The sequence below is a fragment of the Mustela nigripes genome, chromosome 15, assembly GCF_022355385.1.
Source record: "Mustela nigripes isolate SB6536 chromosome 15, MUSNIG.SB6536, whole genome shotgun sequence".
Classification (NCBI taxonomy): Eukaryota; Metazoa; Chordata; class Mammalia; order Carnivora; family Mustelidae; genus Mustela; species Mustela nigripes.
This window is the reverse complement of record NC_081571.1, coordinates 44,238,919-44,259,454: the sequence shown is the minus strand read 5'-3', so window position 1 is coordinate 44,259,454 and position 20,536 is coordinate 44,238,919. Positions and strand designations below refer to the sequence as shown.

The following is a 20,536-nucleotide window of genomic DNA, read 5'->3' as shown; positions in this document are numbered from 1 at the left end:
AAAGAAAAAAAAAAGAAAGAAAGAAAATCATTGTGTCTTGGCTCTTGGCACCAAAAAATAAAAAATAACAGAGTGGCACAAACTGAAAGCAGAAGACAAGCTTATTAAAACAGTAGTATACTTTCTAGGGGCACCTAGTTGGCTCTGTCAGTTAAGCATCTGCCTTCAGCTCAGGACATGATCCCAGGACCCTGGGATTGAGCCCTGCATCAGGTTCCTACTTGTTGGGGAAACTCTTTCTCCCTCTCTACCTGCCTGCTGCTCCCCCTGCTTGTACTCCCTGTCTCTGCCAAATAAGTAAATAAAATCTTAAAAAACAACAACAAAATGAACAAACAAGCAAACAAAAACACAGTATACTCTCTAAAGGAGAGTGGGCAGGTTCCAGAATGTGTAATGAACTCCTAAGTTGTTTTGGGATAGGATATTTATTGGATCTTTCTGGGCTGGAAGGAACTATGATGTATAGTGGGGTGGTTTTTTAACGGAGATTACTTCCAGTCATTTGGGGGACTCATCCCACAGGTTGGGAGGGAGAGTTTTTGACCCTGTAAGGTTTTGATCTTGTAAGGTTTGTGTAGAACCATCATGGCACCCTTTCTCCATTAAGGTGGGAAGCTACAACCACAATACATATGCATTATAATGAGTCTAGGGGTTATCCTGGGGCAGAGATGGGAGAGGAGAGCACATGCTTTGCACCTATGGCTTTTGGTATGTTAGCATCAGAGTCTTAGAATCCACAATGTCTGGATGTTATACTCCCAGGGTTCTAATGTGTAACCTATTTAGCACTGTCTTTGTCTCCAGCTCATGTTTAACCCTCTACTTTATCAGAATGACTACAGATAACCAGTCTATTAATCTTAGATGTCCCAGATTCTGTTTGTCCCAATATCTGAGGATTTGTTGTTTTGATAAACATGTAACCATTTGTGGTGTGACGCAAGAGTAGAAGTAGTGGAAGTGACCTAGTTTGAACATTTCAGCCCTGCCTTCCTGTAAAAACAGCTCTTCATCCTATGAGAGCTTATCATTAGGTGATTTGCAGCTGATAGAGCAGAACCACAGGAATATGATCAAGACACCCTGTACACTTGAGGCTTTATAACATAATAGGATTTGTTTGAATCATTCAGTCTAAAATTTATCCATGGCTGCTTTCACAAAATTGAAATCTTTCTTCTTTTGAGACACATTTTATAATATTGTATCTCAGAGTAATTTTGTGTTTTAGTTATTCTCATCTTTTTTCCAGTTTCTTTTACTTTTTAGCCTTTCCTTTAGCTTTTATTTTTTACTGATTTTCTTTTTATAGTTAGGTTTTCCAAGTCTGAATCCTTATCATGCATATTATTCCAAACAATTTAATTACTTTTATTTTATGTTTCATTTTATGCTATTTGTCTAAATTTCTAAACATTTATTGAATTTTCCTTTAGAGATAAATATTTATATTGCAGGCGTACATGTCTTTAATCTCTGCAACATTTTTATTTTTCTCTTCTGTTTATCTTACTGATTTCTATTTATTTCTATTTCTTTTTTTGTCATTACTTTTGTGAATTTTAAGCCTTCATCGGCACATTTACCTTTTTTTTTTAAGATTTTATTTATTTATTTGACAGACAAAGAACACAAGTAGGCAGAGAGGCAGGCAGAGAGAGAGGAGGAAGCAGGCTCCCTGCTGAGCAGAAGGCCCGATGTAGGGCTTGATCCCAGGACCTAAGCCGAAGGCAGAGGCCCAACCCACTGAGCCATCCAGGTGCCCCAACATTTACCTTATTTTAAGGTATTGTTAAAGATACCATCTGTATTTTTTAAACCATAAGGTATTTGTCTGAAATCCTCATGTGTTCTTTTTTTATAATTCAAATATTAAAATTAAGCTTTCATTGGTATGCATTTTTGAAAATTTACTATACACAAAAATGCAAGTTGTTTTCTTTATGATTATTCTCTATGTTTTAAAATGTCTGGTTACTTATTTTCCCAAAACCTTTAACATTAAGTATTCAAGAAAGGATACTGCTTCTACTTCTTTTGACAGTTTCCCTCATTTTGATTCACACTTTAAAGTGTTTTTCAGGAGAGGGAGTTAAGGTGGCAGAAGAGAAGGGGACCTTGTTTCATCTATTCTCTTGATTTAGCTAGGTAACTATTGAATCATTGAACACCTATAAATTCAACCTCAAATGTGAGCAAAGAATTGCTGGAATTCTAAAACTAGAAAAGCAACCACTTTTTGCAAGACACAAGGTTCAGAAAAGTGAATCAGAAGGGATATATCAGAAGATGAATGTTGGGGGGCACTGAGCTTCTAAAGTAGTATAGGAAACCTTCAGGAAACAAAAAACCACATCGAATAATCCAAAGCAGCTTACAAAGTTTACTGAAAAACAGAACTGAAAATCTCCAGAGCTAGGGTAAAATAGTGTATAGAATTCAAAGTTTTTTTGAATGATTTTTTTAGCCTTCAGTTCAAAATTTTCCTTTTCTTTTTTTTTTTTTCTTTTCAACTAGTTTCTTATTTTATCAACTCTTCATTTTTGTCTTTTTTTAACTTTCATATTCACATTTACACTTTATAGATATGTCATCATTTTTTGTTTCCTTTCACTGTATTTAATTTTATTTTCATATATGTAAGTTTTGCTTTCTTTACAATTCTGGGATTTAGTGTCTTCTAACAAACTAACCAAAATACACACAGGACCAAGTGGATCACTCTGTTTTTTTTCTGCCTGGGAGAATATATTCTCTCTCCCTGCCTTTTATTTTCTTCTCCTTTTCTTTTTTGGTTTCTGACTTTTCAGATTTGTCTACTGTGTGTTTTACTGGGTTGTGGTGGATATTTTTCATTTTGTTATCTCATTCATCCATTTTCTCTGGGCAAAATGTCTAGGAGGAATTCACAACAAAGGAAAGAACCAGAGGTAATAGTCTTTGCTACAATCTATTTGACACAGATATAAGTAAAATGTCAGAGCTGGAATTCAAGATAATGATTATAAAGTTACTAGCTGGGCTTCAAAAAAGCACAAGACACTACAGAATCTCTTGGTACAGAAATAAAATCTAATCAGGCTGAAATTAAACATACTTTAATTGAGATGCATGCTAAAATGGATGCTCTAACAGCTAGGGTAAATGAGGCAGAAGAGTCAGTGATATAGAAGACAAGATGATGGAAAAGAAAGAAGCTGAAAAAAAGAGAGAAAAAAAAGCTAATGGACCACAAGGGGAGTCTTTGAGAAATCAGTGATACCATAAAGCAAAACAATATTAGAACTATTGGGGTCCCAGAGGAAGAAGAAAGAGAGAAAAGGACAGAAGATATTAGAGCATGATAGCTGAGAACTTCCCTAATTTGGAGAAAGAAACAGATATTCAAGTCCAAGAGCTAGGCAATACCACTCTCAAAATCAACAAAGATAGACCAACACCCCAACATATAATAATGTGGCTTGCAAATTTCAGAGAAAATGAGAAAATCCTGAAAGCAGCTCAAGACAAAAGAGTTTCCTAACCTACAGGGGTAGGAACATTAGACTGGCAGCAGACCTATCCACAGAGGTCTGGCAGACCAGAAAAGGCTGACATGATTTATTCATCATATTAAATTAGAAATATATGTGGCCAAGAGTACTTTATTCAGCAAGGCTGTCATTCAGAATGGAAGGAGAAATGAAGAGCACAGGAAAAACAGAAAATAAAAGAATTTATGATAACTAGGCCAGCCTTCAAGAAATATTCAAGGGATTCTGTAAATTAAGAGAGAGCCCAAAAGTAACACAGACCAAAATGTACAGAAACAGGGACTTACAGGTAATACAATGGCACTAACTTCATATCTTTCAGTAGTTAATCTGAATGTAAATAGGTTAAATGCTCCAATCAAGACACTAGGTATCAGACTGGATAAAAAGGAAGATCTATCCGTATGATAGCTATAAGATTTACTTTAAACCTAATGACACATCCATATTGAAAGTGAGTGGCTGGAGAACCATTTATTGTGCTACTGGACATCAAACTAAAGCTGGGATAGCAATCCTCATATCAGACAAATTAGATTTTAAGCCAAAGTCCATAGTAAGGGATGAAGAAGAACACTATATCACAATTAAAGGGTCTACTCAATAAGAAGATCTAACAGTTATAAATATTTATGCTCCTAATTTGGGAGCAGCTAATTATATCAACCAATTAATAACCAAATTAAAGACATTGATAATAATACAATAACAGTAGAGGACTTCAAATCCCACTCACAGCAATTGACAGATCATTCAAGCAGAAGATCAACAAGGAAACAAGGGCTTTGAATGGCACACTGGACCAAATGGACTTCACATGTACATATAGTGTGTTTCATCCTAGAGCAACAGAGTACCCATTCCCCTCGAGTGTATTGGAGACTCGATCTATTCTGAAGAGTGATCTATTCTCCAGATGTGGATCTGGAGAATGGAAAATTCTGCATAATCGAACACATCCTGGGTCACAAATCAGGTCTCAACTGGTACCAAACGATGGGATTATTCCCTACATATTTTCAGACAACAAGGCTTTGAAACCTGAATTCAATCAGAAGAGGATATTTGAAAGGAACTCAAACATTTTGGGGTTAAAGAACATCCTACCAAAGAATGAACAGGTCAACCAGGAAATTAAAGAAAAATTTAAAAAATTAATGGAAATGAATGAAAATGAAAGCCCAACTGTTCAAAATATTTGGAATACAGCAAAGGTCTTAAGAGGGAAGTACATTTCAATAGAAGGCTTTCTCAGAAAATTAGGAAAGTCTCACATACACTAACTAAACTTACACTTAGAAAAGCTGGAGAAAGAATGGCAAGTAAAGCCTAAACCAAGAAGTAAAAGAGAAATAACATAGATTAGAGCAGAAATCAGTGAAATAGAAACCAAAAGAATAGTAGAACAGATCGATGAAACTAGAAACTAGTTCTTTGAAGGAATTAATATGATAAATAAACCCCTGGCCAGAATTATCACAAAGAAAAGAGAAATAACTCAAATTAGTTAAAACATGAATGAAAGAGGAGAGATCATGACTGAGAGCAAAGAAATACAAACAATTTTATGAATATTTTATGAACATATTATGAGAAAATATAGGCCAACAGATTAGCTAATCTGCAAGAAATGGGTGCACTCCTGGAAATTTATATACCATCAAAACTGCAACAGGAAGAAACAGAAAACCTGGAGGGATCCATAACAAGGAAGGAAATTGAAGCAGTAATCAAAAATCTCCCAAAAACAAGAGTCCAGGGCTAGATGGCTCCCCAGGAGAATTATACCAAACATTTAAAGAATTGTGCTCGCTTCGGCAGCACATATACTAAAATTGGAACGATACAAAGAAGATTAGCATGGCCCCTGCGCAAGGATGACACGCAAACATTTAAAGAATTAATATTTATTATTCTGAATATAAATATTTATTCTTCAAAAATATAAATAGAAGGAGAACTTCCAAACTTGTTCTATGAGACAGGCACTACCTGGATCCCAAAATCAGACAGAGATCCCATAAAAAGGAGACTTATAGATGAATATCCCTGATGAAAATATATGCCAATTCTCACCAAGAAACTAGCAATAGGACCCAATTGTACATTGAAAGGATTACTCACCATGACCAAGTAGGATATGTTCTTGGGCTACAATGGTGGGTCAACGTTTGCAAACTAATCAACCTGATACATCACATTAATAAAAGAAAAGATAGGGGCACCTGTGTGGCTCAGTGGGTTAAGCCTCTGCCTTTGGCTCAGGTCATGATCCCCGTGTCCTGGGATCAAGTCCCACATCGGGATCTCTGCTCAGCAGGGAGCCTGCTTCCCGCCCCCCATGCCTGCCTCTCAGCCTACTTGTGGTTTCTCTCTCTCTCTGTCAAATAAATAAATAAATAAATGATCTCTTAAAAAAAAAAAAAGAGAGAGAGAGAGAGAAAGAAAAGAAAAGAAAGGACAATAACCATATGATCTTCTCAATTGATCCAGAAAAGCATTTGATGAAATACAGTACACTTTCTTGACTATAACTCTCCACAGAGTATGGCTAGAGGGAATATACCTTTCATAAAAGCCATCTATGAAAAGCCCACAGGGACTATCATTCCCAATGGGGGAAAACTGAGATCTTTTCCCTAAGGTCAGGATGCCCACTCTCACCCTTGTTGTTCAACGTAGTACTAGAAGTCCTAGCCTCAGTCGTCAGAAAACAAAAAGAAATAAAAGGCATTCAAATTGGCAAAGAAGTCAAACTTTCACTCTTTGCAGATGACATGATATTCTATATGGAAAACTCAAAAGTCTCCTCCCCCATATTGCTAGAACTCATATAATCATTTAGCAATGTGGCAGGATATGAAATCAGTGTGCAGAAATCAGTTGCATTTCTATACACTAACAATGAGACAGAAAAAAGAGAAATTAAATAATCAATCCCATTTACAATTGCACCAAAAAACAGAAGACACCTAGGAATAAACCTAACCAAAGAGGTAAAGATCTTTACTCTGAAAACTACAGAATTCTTATAAAAGAAATTCTTATAAAAGAATGTCCAATGGAAAAAGACAGTCTCTTCAACAAATGGTGGGATAATTGGACAAACACATGTGGAAGAATGAAACTGGACCATTTTCTTATGTGATACACAAAGATAAACTCAAAATGGATTAAAGACCTAAATGTGAGACAGGAATCTGTCAAAATCCTGGACGAGAACATAGGCAGCAAACTCCTAATCTTGGCCACAGCAACTTCTTACTAGACACATCTCCAAAGGCAAGGGAAACAAAACTAAACATGAACTACTGGGACTTCAACAAGATTAAAACCTTCTGCACAGAAAAGGAAATGATCAACAAAACTAAAAGGCAACCTACAGAATGGGAAAGATATTTGCAAATGACATATCTGGTAAAGGGAAATTGTCCAAAATCTATAAAGAGCTTATCAAACTCAACACCCAAAAGACAAATAATCCAGCCATGAAATGGGCAGAAGACATAAACAGACATTTCTCCAAAGAAGAATGTAAATGGCTAATAGACTTATGAAAAAGTGTTCCACATCCCTTGACATCAGGGAAATACAAATCAAAACCTCAATGAGATACCACTTCATACTGGTCAGAAGGGCTAAAATTAACAAGTCAAGAAAAGACAAATATTGGCGAGGATATGGAGAAAGGGTAACCCTTTCACACTGTTGGTGGGAATGCGAGCTGGTATAGTCACTCTGGAAAACATGGAAGTTCCTCAAGAAGTTAAAAATAGAGCTACCCAATAACCCAACAACTGCACTACCAGGAATTTACCCCAAAGGTAAAAATGCATTGATCCAAAGGGTACCTGCCCCTCAATATTTATAGCAGTGATTTTCACAACAGCCAAACTGTGGAAAGAATCCAAATGTCCATTGACAGCTGACTGGATGAAGATTTGGCATATATATGAAATAGAATATAACTCAACTATCAGGAAGGATGAATACATGCCATTTACATCAATGTGGGTGGAACTGGAGGGTATTATACTGAGCAAAATACGTTAATCAGAAAAACACAATTATCATATGGTATCACTCATGTGTGGAATATAAGAAACAGCACAGAGGATCATACCCCTATGGGTATGGGAGGGAAAATTGAATAGGAAGTTATCAGAGAGGGAGAAAAACCATGAGAGACCCTTAACTATAAGAAACAAACTAAAGCTTACTGGAAGGAAATGTGTGGGATGATGGGCTAATTCAGTGATGTCCATTAAGGAGGGCAAGTCATGTAATGAGCAGTGAGTGTTATATGCAACCGGATGAATTATTGAACTCTAAAACTGAAAATAATGATGCAATATATGTTGGCTAGTTGAATTTAAACTAAAAAAAAATGTGTCAATGTCCTTCATAGAATATAAAAAGTTTATGCTTTTGTTTGTTTGTTTTAGTGAATCCATTAGAATTTGAGGAGAGTAAAATAACTATAATCTTTCTTCATAATTTGGAAAAACAAGTCTATTACCCTTAAAAATATAATCTGCCAAAAAATAGTCACTCACTCTATTAGTATTATCTCAAGCTCTGTTCATTTGTTTTCACAGCCTTTTATCCAATCAATCAATTATCAGATTTCTGAAGTAGAAAGCAATCTAATTAACCCAGAAAAACAATTATGACCAAAAAATATAATTTTTGTTCTCTTGACAATCAATACCTTTTTGATCAGATAATCATAAAAATTATGTATGGACAATTAAAATAAGTGTTAAAAAGAAAAGGCATACAGTATAATGGAAATAACCAACAAGGAAAGTTAATTATGTAAGAGGAAGGATCAAGGAACTCTCTTGAGCAATGTGTTTAGCTAAGATCTGTAGGTTGAGTAGGAAAATTTTTTTTTAGAGTGGGGTAAATATTTTAAAGAAATAGATGGAAAATGAGGTGATAGGAGCTAATGGGACATCGAGATCTGTTAGAAGGCCAACGTAGTTTCAACACAGAGAGCTACTAGAAGAATGATGTGAGATGATGCAAGATCTAGAACATCCAGGTCTTCACAAGCCATGAGAGAGATTTTAATTTTATTATAAGAAAAAAGGGAAACTGTGTTGGTCATCATTAATTGCCTACCAATGATCACTTCTTACATTGTAAAGAAACAGATTAAAGACTTCACCCATCCTCTCTTGCAACGTTAATAATGTGACTAAATCCTAACCAATCATAGAAAGACAAAGTATTTGTTCAAAATGTAGAGTGCCTGTTTAGAAGAATCTGACTCAGGTGTGAGGAACACATTTTCTTCTACAAACTTTTTAGAATATGGATGCAGTTGCTGGTGCTGTATCAGTTGTTTTGTATGATGAGGTGGCTTTGTGCAAGGCACTCAGTAAATGAAGATGGTAGAGTTAAAATAACAAAACAAAACAGGAGCCTTGTTTCTTTCTTTTTTTTTTTTAAAGATTTTATTTATTTATTTGACAGAGAGAGATCACAAGCAGGCAGAGAGGCAGGCAGAGAGAGAGGAAGGGAAGCAGGCCCCCTGCTGAGCAGAGAGCCCCATGCAGGACTTGATCCCAGGACCCCAAGATCATGACCTGAGCCGAAGGCAGTGGCTTAACCCACTGAGCCACCCAGGCGCCCCAGGAGCCTTGTTTCTTGATGACACCATAGAGTTAATGAGTCAGCCCTGATATTTTTACTTCAAAATTTATTTTATGAAAAAATATTATATTTTATTTTTTAGATATTGCTATACTTATGGTTGTATTTGGGTAATCTAATTTTGATAGATATATTTCACCTAAAGAAATTTTGAGAAATAGAGGCAATAAAATGAATAAAATTACAGTTTTAAAATATCACTCTCATATGTATAAAAGGACTGGAAGAGAATTAAAATAGATTTGGGAAAACTGGTTATCTTGGCACTACATTGGGTGAGGTGGGAAATCACATTTAGCTAGCTCAGGGGGTACAAGTGGAGAGGAGAAAGAGAGGATGGATTAAAGAGTGAACTGGAGAGAAAACTGACATGACTGATCTCTGGCTATAAGCGAAGTCTTTATGAACAAATTCTGAAACCCAGATACATATTAAGTTCTTTAAAGATATGAAACGTTTTCAGGTAATTTCCATGTCATAAATCTCATAAAACACATACAACTAAACTGCAGTATTATCCGTATACTGTTTAGAGTTGCATAGTATTTTGGAATTTTTATGGTGAAATCATAAAGTAAAACCTAACAGCATTATTATAGTAGCATATAGTGAAATAATAAGTATATTTAATTTGGTGTCCATTAGTCAAAGATTTATTCTTCTCAGAATCTCTGATGGGCATATTTTAAAAGCAAATAATGTCTCATCCATTTTCAAATATATTAGGATAAAATTTAATGATGGAATCAACCAAAATCATTTTCCATGTGGAGAGTAATTTATTTTGGCTTTTATATTTCTATTTCTTGCCATTCTATCTTTTGTACATATTCCATAAAGATACAAAAGTAGGTACTACTTAAAGAAAATGGAAAATAAAGTTTAAAGCTTTATCTATAAAAGCCTTAACAATTAACCAAAAATTGCTTTCAGGTGCTTTTACCTTTTCCCAAAAAATAGACAAAAAAAAATTTCTGATAATATATCCATTATCAATATGAAGTATTTCTCAATCTCATATTTAAATGGTGGATCAAGGTAAAGGGATATTAAAACTAAATTGTTGGGGCACTTGGATGTCTCAGTGGGTTAAGCCTCTGCCTTCAGCTCAGGTCAGGATCTCAGGATCATGGGATGGAGCCCTGCATTGGGCTCTCTGCTCCATGGGGAGCCTGCTTTCTCCTCTCTCTCTTACTGTCTGCCTCTCTGCCTACTGTGATCTCTCTCTGTTCAAATAAATAAATAAAATCTTTAAAACAAAACAACAACAACAACAAAAACAATTGTTTTTGGATAGTTTTAGTTGTTTTCCCTGAGAAGAACCAGAATTCAGAAACATGAAGTATTTCTCCATGGACTTGTTGTCTTGAACAAAGGATAGTACAGAAACAGTCAGTGGACTAAAGCTACAAAAGAGGGGTGCCTGGGTGGTTCAGTGGATTAAGCCGCTGCCTTCGGCTCAGGTCATGATCTCAGTGTCCTGGGATCAAGCCCCACATCAGGCTCTTTGCTCAGTGGGGAGCCTGCTTCTCTCTCTCTCTCTGCCTGACTCTATGCCTACTTGTGATCTCTCTCTCTCTGTCAAATAAATAAATAAAATCTTTAAAAAGAAAAAAAAAAGCTGCAAAAGAGACTGATATTATCAAGAGAATTGAAATGTTAGATTACTAAATTCTAAGATAATATTAGTTTTAGATAAATTTTAAATATTTTTTTAAATGTTTTAAAATACTGTAACAAATCAAGACCAAAGGAGTGGGGGAACATACTTCATGTATTTCATGGGAAGATTGGAGGACTCAAAAATTCCAAATTTTTAGACCGTTTTAAGGTTTAAGAGATTACAGCAAATATAACTAAACACATTCAATAAAAGCATAGAAATACTGAGGGTAGAAAATACTGATGGCAAACTGAATTAGTCTTTGAAAATGCTGTATTTATATCCTGAACTTAGTCACTTAGAAAATTATGGGAGAAACAAGAATACATAGTGAAACATTCCATTAACATTTAGAAAAAGTATATCCTCACATTTCATGTGACCTCTGAAAAACTCTGCTGAGCATTTGTGAGTGAAAAGGGAAAGTGATATTTCAGAATTATGGTAAAAATAATTTTGACATTACAGACCCTAGAGGGACTTGGGTATTCCAAAAGACCTTGGAGCACACTTTAAGAATTGCTGACATAGAAACAAACACATACATTATAGAGAGAAGGAGTTTTGAGGGGGGTTGCTATAGGCAATCTCAGACAGAAATTTATTATAGGAGTGTGGTGTTGCTGAAAAAAATAAAAATGAAAACCATTGAGTTTTGGGTTTTGAAACCAGGTCACTAGCAGAATCTGGCAAAGTAGCCAAGAGACTACTTTCAGGAGCTGCAAAAGTGGTAAGATAACTATTACAGAGTGCTGGAAAACTTCTAACCCCCATGATAGAGTTGTGAAACAAAGGATAAAATTGTTATTTGGGATACATTGAAGGATAGAAAAAAATGTACCTAATGAACTTTCAAATTTGAGCAGTGATATTTCTAAGAAGAATATTGACCTAGTTATATGGATTTTACTAGGGGAATATAAATTACTAGAAGAAAAGAGAAAAACTATAGAGGGAATGGGCTAAATTGTAAGCAACATTTGGAAAATAAAACTTTCTTAGCCCCTTTCAACAAAAACAAACAAACAAACAAAAATCTACTCAAAGCAAAATACAAAATACAATCTGGGGGGAAAAGCCCTTATCTAAGGCGTGGCTGTAAATTCCTTTGTCTATACCAATGGAAAAGTTAAAGAGCTCCATTCTTCCAGGCAAAAGGGTTTCTAGAGATTTGAGGGCATTGTCTCCAGCAGCATCAGAAGAGTAGCAATGGTTAGATAGATATATAGGGAGAGGCATGACTCTTTAAAAGTTTGTGAATGTGGCTGTTGATATTTGGAATGGACTGAATTCAGATTTATAGGAAATGCATTTCACGGGCAGTATATTAGCAAATATTCATCTACCTTGGATGAAAAACAACTAAAAGTTTCAAGATAGAAATGTACCTTAGGCTCCTGAATTTCTCCAGGCTGGAAACATGCTGAGAATGCTGCTTAAAGAGCATAGGACCCAATGCTTTATTCAAAAGTGGCCAAGAAGGCTAAAAAAGGACTTCCCAGAGAACAGAAGCAAAGACTATGAAGAAAAATAGACTGGAGAATCCATTTCCAAGAGGGTGAACTACATTAACCTTCCTTGCCCCCATAGTCTGGGTACCTGCCAAATGTTCCTGCTGGACTACAGAACAGCTCTGGGCCAGTGACAATAGCTGTCTCCCATTTTCCCCCTATTCAGCTGGAGTGCTGATAAATGAACCTCTCTCTTACTGTCCGTTGCATTTTGGGTGTGTGAGGCACAGAGAATTTGTCTCTTAAATTCCTAAGTATCCAGATCAAGAGGAGCAGCACACGTGGTGCTACCTCTGGGCCAAGTGTACATCACAAGATCTTAGACTCCAAGTTCAGTGCTATGATTTACTGAGATATTTATGGTCCCTGGATAGGTGTTAATGTATGCTACATGTGGAAAAGACACAAGAAATTGTGGCCAGAAGGTGAATTCAGGTAGATTAATTTCACTGATGCATTGACACTTAAAAACTGCTTAGCTCATTCAACATCCGCAAATTAGTCAATGTGATACAACACATCAATAAAAGAAAGAACAAGAACCATATGATACTCTCAATAGATGCTGAAAAAGCATTTGACAAAGTACAGCATCCCTTCCTGATCAAAACTCTTCTAAGTGTAGGGATAGAGGGCACATACCTCAATATCATCAAAGCCATCTATGAAAAACCCACCACAAATATCATTCTCAATGGAGAAAAACTGAAAGCTTTTCTGCTAAGGTCAGGAACACGGCAGGGATGTCCATTATCAACACTGCTATTCAACATAGTACTAGAGGTCCTAGCCTCAGCAATCAGACAACAAAAGGAAATTAAAGGCATCCAAATTGGCAAAGAAGAAGTCAAATTATCACTCTTCACAGATGATATGATACTATCTGTGGAAAACCCAAAAGACTCCACTCCAAAACTGCTAGAACTTATACAGGAATTCAGTAAAGTGTCAGGATATAAAATAAATGCACAGAAATCAGTTGCATTTCTCTACACCAACAGCAAGACAGAAGAAAGAGAAATTAAGGAGTCAATCCCATTTATAATTGCACCCAAAACCATAAGATACCTAGGAATAAACCTAACCAAAGAGACACAGAATCTATACTCAGAAAACTATAAAGTACTCATGAAAGAAATTGAGGAAGACACAAAGAAATGGAAAAATGTTCCATGCTCCTGGATTGGAAGAATAAATATTGTGAAAATGTCTATGCTACCTAAAGCAATCTACACATTTAATGCAATTCCTATCAAAGTACCATCCATCTTTTTCAAAGAAATGGAACAAATAATTCTAAAATTTATATGGAACCAGAAAAGACCTCGAATAGCCAAAGGGATATTGAAAAAGAAAGCCAACGTTGGTGGCATCACAATTCCGGACTTCAAGCTCTATTACAAAGCTGTCATCATCAAGACAGCATGGTACTGGCACAAAAACAGACACATAGATCAATGGAACAGAATAGAGAGCCCAGAAATAGACCCTCAAATCTACGGTCAACTAATCTTCGACAAAGCAGGAAAGAATGTCCAATGGAAAAAAGACAGCCTCTTCAATAAATGGTGCTGGGAAAATTGGACAGCCACATGCAGAAAAATGAAATTGGACCATTTCCTTACACCACACACAAAAATAGACTCAAAATGGATGAAGAACCTCAATGTGCGAAAGGAATCCATCAAAATCCTTGAGGAGAACACAGGCAGCAACCTCTTCGACCTCTGCCGCAGCAACATCTTCCTTGGAACAACGCAAAAGGCAAGGGAAGCAAGGGAAAAAATGAACTATTGGGACTTCATCAAGATCAAAAGCTTTTGCACAGCAAAGGAAACAGTTAACAAAATCAAAAGACAACTGACAGAATGGGAGAAGATATTTGCAAACGACATATCAGATAAAGGACTAGTGTCCAGAATCTATAAAGAACTTAGCAAACTCAACACCCAGAAAACAAATAATCCAATCAAGAAATGAGCAGAGGACATGAACAGACATTTCTGCAAAGAAGACATCCAGATGGCCAACAGACACATGAAAAAGTGCTCCATATCACTCGGCATCAGGGAAATACAAATCAAAACCACAATGAGATATCACCTCACACCAGTCAGAATGGCTAAAATCAACAAGTCAGGAAATGACAGATGCTGGCAAGGATACGGAGAAAGGGGAACCCTCCTCCACTGTTGGTGGGAATGCAAGCTGGTGCAGCCACTCTGGAAAACAGCATGGAGGTTCCTCAAAATGTTGAAAATAGAACTGCCCTATGACCCAGCAATTGCACTATTGGGTATTTACCCTAAAGATACAAACGTAGTGATCCAAAGGGGCACGTGCACCCGAATGTTTATAGCAGCATGTCCACAATAGCCAAACTATGGAAAGAACCTAGATGTCCATCAACAGATGAATGGATCAAGAAGATGTGGTATATATACACAATGGAATACTATGCAGCCATCAAAAGAAATGAAATCTTGCCATTTGCGACAACATGGATGGAACTAGAGCGTATCATGCTTAGCGAAATAAGTCAAGCAGAGAAAGACAACTATCATATGATCTCCCTGATATGAAGAAGTGGTGATGCAACATGGGGGCTTAAGTGGGTACAAGAAGAATCAATGAAACAAGATGGGATTGGGAGGGAGACAAACCATAAGTGACTCTTAATCTCACAAAACAAACTGAGGGTTGCTGGGGGGAGGGGGTTTGGGAGAAGGGGGTGAGATTATGGACATTGGGGAGGGTATGTGCTTTGGTGAGTGCTGTGAAGTGTGTAAACCTGGTGATTCACAGACCTGTACCCCTGGGGATAAAAATATATATTTATAAAAAATAAAAAATTAATTAAAAAAAAATGCTTAGCTCAGAAAGACTCTTCTGTGTGATTTGCTTTGCCCAATGGGAACTTGTCAATAGAAGAATCACCAGAGGCCTGATGTAAAACACTTGCTAATCAGTGCTTTTTTCATTTCACTGTGTTCCGTTGTCATACCCATAAAACAACGTCCAGGATGACTGATAGCAGACATATGATAGACATGTGGAAAAGAGCTAGAGCTTTGTTTTAAGAAGGTCTTAAATTTTCTTTTAAAAGATAGCAGTGAAGATTTAGAAAACTAAAATTTAAAATGCACCACTTTAAATAGGATTAAAACATGTCAAATAATAAGAATAAATGTAACTAAACATGTGTATGAGTTTTCATAAAAATTTGCAAAATACAATTAAAAGATCTCTAAGAAGATCTAAATAATGGAGGAAAATGCCCTGCCTACAGCTCAGGACACTCAAGTTACCAAATTTTTAACTGATTCTAGACAGATTTACAAAATCAGGAATGTGCAATGATATTCAAAGAAGTCATTTTTCTTTTTCTTTTTCTTTTTCTCTTTAAAGACTTAATAATGGGGGCACCTGGGTGGCTCTGTCAGTTAAGTGTCTTCCTTTGGCTCTTGTCTTCACTTCAGTGTCCTGGGATTGAGTGCCCAGTCTGGCTCTTATTCAGTGGAGAATCTGCTCATCCTTTACCCTCAGCCCTTCCGTCCCCTCACTTGTGTATGCTCCCTCTCTCAAATAAATAAATAAAGTCTTTAGAAAAAGGATTTATTTAATTATTTGAGGTGGGTGGAAGACTGGAAGGAAAGGCAGAGGTAGAGAGAGTCCCAAGCAGACTCTATGCTCAAGGCAAAGACCAACCACCTGCAGGTCCCACAACGCTGAGATCACAACCTGAGCTGAAACCAACTGTACTACCTAATCAGGCCTCATGGAAGGCTTTTTATGTGTTTGTGTGTTAAAATGGGCAGTAGATTCTACAGATTATGTGTCAATGTGAGGTATAAGGAATAGCCAAGATAATTACACAGAATGAGATGGAATTCCCAATCTAACTAAATATCAAAAGTCCTTAAAAAGTGTTAGCAATTAAGAGTATATAGTTTTGGTATGAGAATAGGCAGAAAGATCATTAAGATAAAGTACAGTCCAAAAGTAGATAACTGTGTATCTGATTTATGAAAAAAATAAACAAATATGCATTAAAGAAGACTGGTTAATGACATTATCTTCAAAAAACCAAGTAGATCAATTGGATAGTCACATGGAAAATAAAGAAATTTGCTATGGCAGAGAGATCCCACTCCTGCACATATACTCAATAGATACACTGCAAATGTGTGCCCAGAGAAATATACAAGTAAAATAATATCATTATTTATATTATCCTCAAACTGAAAACAATCCACTTATGCCACAAAGTAAAATGGACACATTGTATACTGCAAATTAAAAGCAATGAAAATTTTAAAAATACATAAAAACACAAAAGCATAGATTGGACCCCATGTAATATTGAGCATAATACTTCTCATTGTATAATTCTATTTATAGAAATTGCAAAATACAGAGCAAACTAAACTTTAGTGTTTAGTTATGTGTGTTTATTTGGTACAAGTATAGAGAACATCAAATAAGTACGAATAAAACTGAGGACATTACTTAATCTGAGAACAAAATATAAGATAATGAATAAAATGATATGTAAGGGGTGCCTGGGTGGCTTGGTCATTTAAGCATTTTCCTTCAGTTTAGGTCATGACCTCAGGGTACTGGGATTGAGCCTTGCATTGGGCTCCCTGCTCAGTGGGGAGTCTCTTTCTCCCTCAGTTCCCTCTCCCAATAAAGAAAAATAATCTTTAAAAAAAAAAGAAAAGGAAATTATATGTAAGAGATGAATCACTAAATTCTACTTCAGAAGCTAATATTATACTATATGCTAACTGACTGGAGCTTAAATAAAAACTTCAAACAAACTAACAAAAACATGATATTTTAGTGGTTCCATGTCTTGGTACCATATTACTTCTTTCTCTTGGTGTTGCTTACTTAGATGTCCTGTTTTTTTTTTTTTTTAAGATTTTATTTATTTATCAGAGAGGGGGGGTGGAGAGAGAGCACAGGCAGAGGCAGAGGGAGAAGCAGGCTCCCTGCCAAGCAAGGAGCCTGACGCGGGACTCGATCCCAGGACGCTGGGATCATGACCTGAGCCGAAGGCAGCTGCTTAACCAACTGAGCCACCCAGGCGTCCCAGATGTCCTGTTTTATTATACCACCATTTTTTCATAAAAATGTCAAATATCTAGAAACAAATTTGACAAAAGATGTGTAAAACAAATTATTAACCATTGTTGAATTATACCAATACAGAAAACTTCTAATCTTTATTGATATATATCATGTTTATTAATTTCAGTTATTAATAATGTAGAGATGTCAGTTCACATTAATCTATACAACTAATATATTTTAATTAATTTAGTAGGAATTGAAAAACTGGTTTTAATGCATATGTAAATGTTAATATCAAAATAGTCAGGACACATTTACAGAAATACAAGGTAGTCAGCACGATTTAAATTTGGGTGATTTGGATTTTTCTTAGCAAACAATAACTTTGTTGATAACCAAACTGTGAAACTAAAAAGTCTACATCAGAATCATATCCACAGTATGACAGACAGAAGGCCACTTAGCAGCCACAAAAATAACTAAATAGCTCTCTTTTCTGACTAACCAAATTCAACAGCCATATTTTTAGCCTCTTGTTCTATAGGTAAAATTTCTTAAGAAATCCAATCACTGTATTGCCCTCATTCCTTGACACTATCAAACTGAAAACCATCTCTTTTACTTAATCCCTCCTTAAAATTCTCTACCACAACCCTGAATCTTAGAAGCGGTCTCCCTACTCCAACTTTCTTTAGACATCCTCATTTCCTTTGGGGTATAATTTTCTTGCTACAGTACACTCAATAAACCTAATTTTATTTCAGCATTAATGTATTCCCTGTGGTATTTACTTCTTGGCTTTAACAAACAATGAGAAAAATGAGAGTATCTGGTCATCTTCACATCATAGTGTGAATGGGTTCTTTAAGTATGTGATTGATTTTTATACTTCTAAATTCAAACATTTATCATTCTAGTATAAAATAGTGCTTTCCACATCTTATCAAGAACAATGTTAAACAGTTTATTTTAGTAACTACTTAGTGATTTGGTCAATGATTGAAATGTTAAGCTATAGTTTCCCAAATAAGTTAAGCTTTTAAAAGACACATTTCTGTGACTTAAAAATGTTTGAATTCACAAGAAAACTCATGCCTGCCAAATTACAGATACATATTTAGAATACAATTTGTTGTAATTATATGTCTCCTTAGAGAGAACATGTGTATACTACAAGAGTGTGCCTGCAATCATTTTCAGTGTTCTGATTATACCCTTTATAATGTGCCTTCCTAATTCAGAGGGCAGGCACATTTTTTCTTACTATGTTAATTAGTTTCTCTTCAATAATCCAGATGTTTTGTTTATGTAATTTATTCCTTCCTGTTGACTTTTTAGTAATGAGATTAATCTGTCTGATTTCCCGCCTTCTAGCTCAATATTATGCTTCTATAATCATCTCCTTTAAAATGGGATTGAAAAACCTCATTCTACCAGTTTCTCTATTCTTCAGACATGAAAAGGTTCTCTTACTTAGGAAAAGAGTACTGAGCACACTTTTTAAAAGTTTTTACATTATCCTCACCTTACAACTGTACAACAAAAATCTCATACCAGTACAAACATAGAAATAATGAATGCATAGTCCCATTAGAGTAAAATGTAGAATTAGATATTCTCTTCAATGTGATTGAATAGTGATGTTAAGTCTATAAAACCAAGTGAAATGTATATATTTCTATCTCTGCATTTCAAGAGTAAGTATATGTTCATTGTTTGCTGTTCCAGTCTTGTTCTACCTTAGATCCTTTACTTTTACTCATGAGCTCGTGTTTCATAGGATAGCCAGACCCATAAAAGAATGAGTTATATAAGACTTTCAACCAAACACACACCCAAAAGTAAGAGTGGTTCATTTCAACAATGATATTTTAAGGTGTGTATGGTTTAACTAGTGTAGTTTTAGCTAATTTGTTCAAGATTATTAATGGGAATTTACACAAGGAGATTCTAAATATGATCATCTGTCAAACAATTAAAAGTTATTTGGGTTGGAATGTGTCATTTAAAGATTTCAAGACATATGACTCTCTAGATTGGGATAACAAGCAATTTTCAATCTGCACCCCTTAACAATAAATTTTCTACATTTAACCTACTTTATAATTAAATTCTTTTTTTTCAATTTGAAGCGAATTAAAGGAGAAATTCTAATAAATAAATAAATAAATAAATGTTAGGAGACTAGTAAAGGTACCTTATTTTTGTCCTTTCCAAACAATATAAATATATTTTCAGCACTGGTTTTACTAATTTTTTCTCTTCAAAGCATTTTATTCCATTACATCAACATCATCTTTTAATGATTGCTGATTCAGAATGCATTCAAATATTAAAAAAATCATTGATAATCCTTGTTTATTTATACTACCTTTAGCTGCTGCAGTCAGTAAATATTGGAACATTATTTAAGTAGCTCTCAAAAATATTTCCTTGATTTTGATGGAAAATGTAAATCCTATGAACTACTGTTTGGGGAAAAATAATATATATATAATATATCAGTTGCTATATATTACACTGTGCATTATTATGTTATAGATTATAGGTCAAGTACCTATAACATATAAATATTAAATATATATTTAATTAAATATATATTGCTCCCAATTTAGGAACATATTCGAGTTACCAGATAGTCTTTAGTTTCATGCATATTCTTGTCTCTCTCTTTCTCTTTTCTCTCTCTCTCTACACTCTTTCTCTCATTAAAACATACCATTTACAATTTAATATGTTCCTCCAGATTTTATAGCTGTATCATGTATATCATATATATGAGAGGAGTAAGCATACAATAATTATAAATTATAAGTGCATGTGTGAGTGTAAGAGTGAGTAAGAGACAAATTCATTAAAATTAAGAGACACATTTTGATGCTTAATTTTATATATCAGTGTGGCTGGTGCCCAGTTTTGGGTCAAAACTGGGTTAAATGTCACTGTGAGGGTAAACAGATATGATTAATATTTACAACCAGTTTCAGTGGTGCCTGGATGGCTCAGTCGTTAGACGTCCCTTCCGCTCAGGTCATGATCGCAGGGTCCTGGAATGGAGCCCGCATCAGGCTCTCTGCTCAGTG

General features: G+C 35.4%; 1 non-coding gene across 1 annotated transcript; it reads left to right on the top strand.

The window, feature by feature from the left end:
* Window positions 1–5,344: 5,344 nt before the first annotated feature.
* Window positions 5,345–5,452, top strand: LOC132003098 (U6 spliceosomal RNA). The gene has a single exon (XR_009400143.1). It is a non-coding gene; the product is annotated as a U6 spliceosomal RNA (small nuclear RNA).
* The last annotated feature ends 15,084 nt before the right edge of the window (window positions 5,453–20,536 follow it).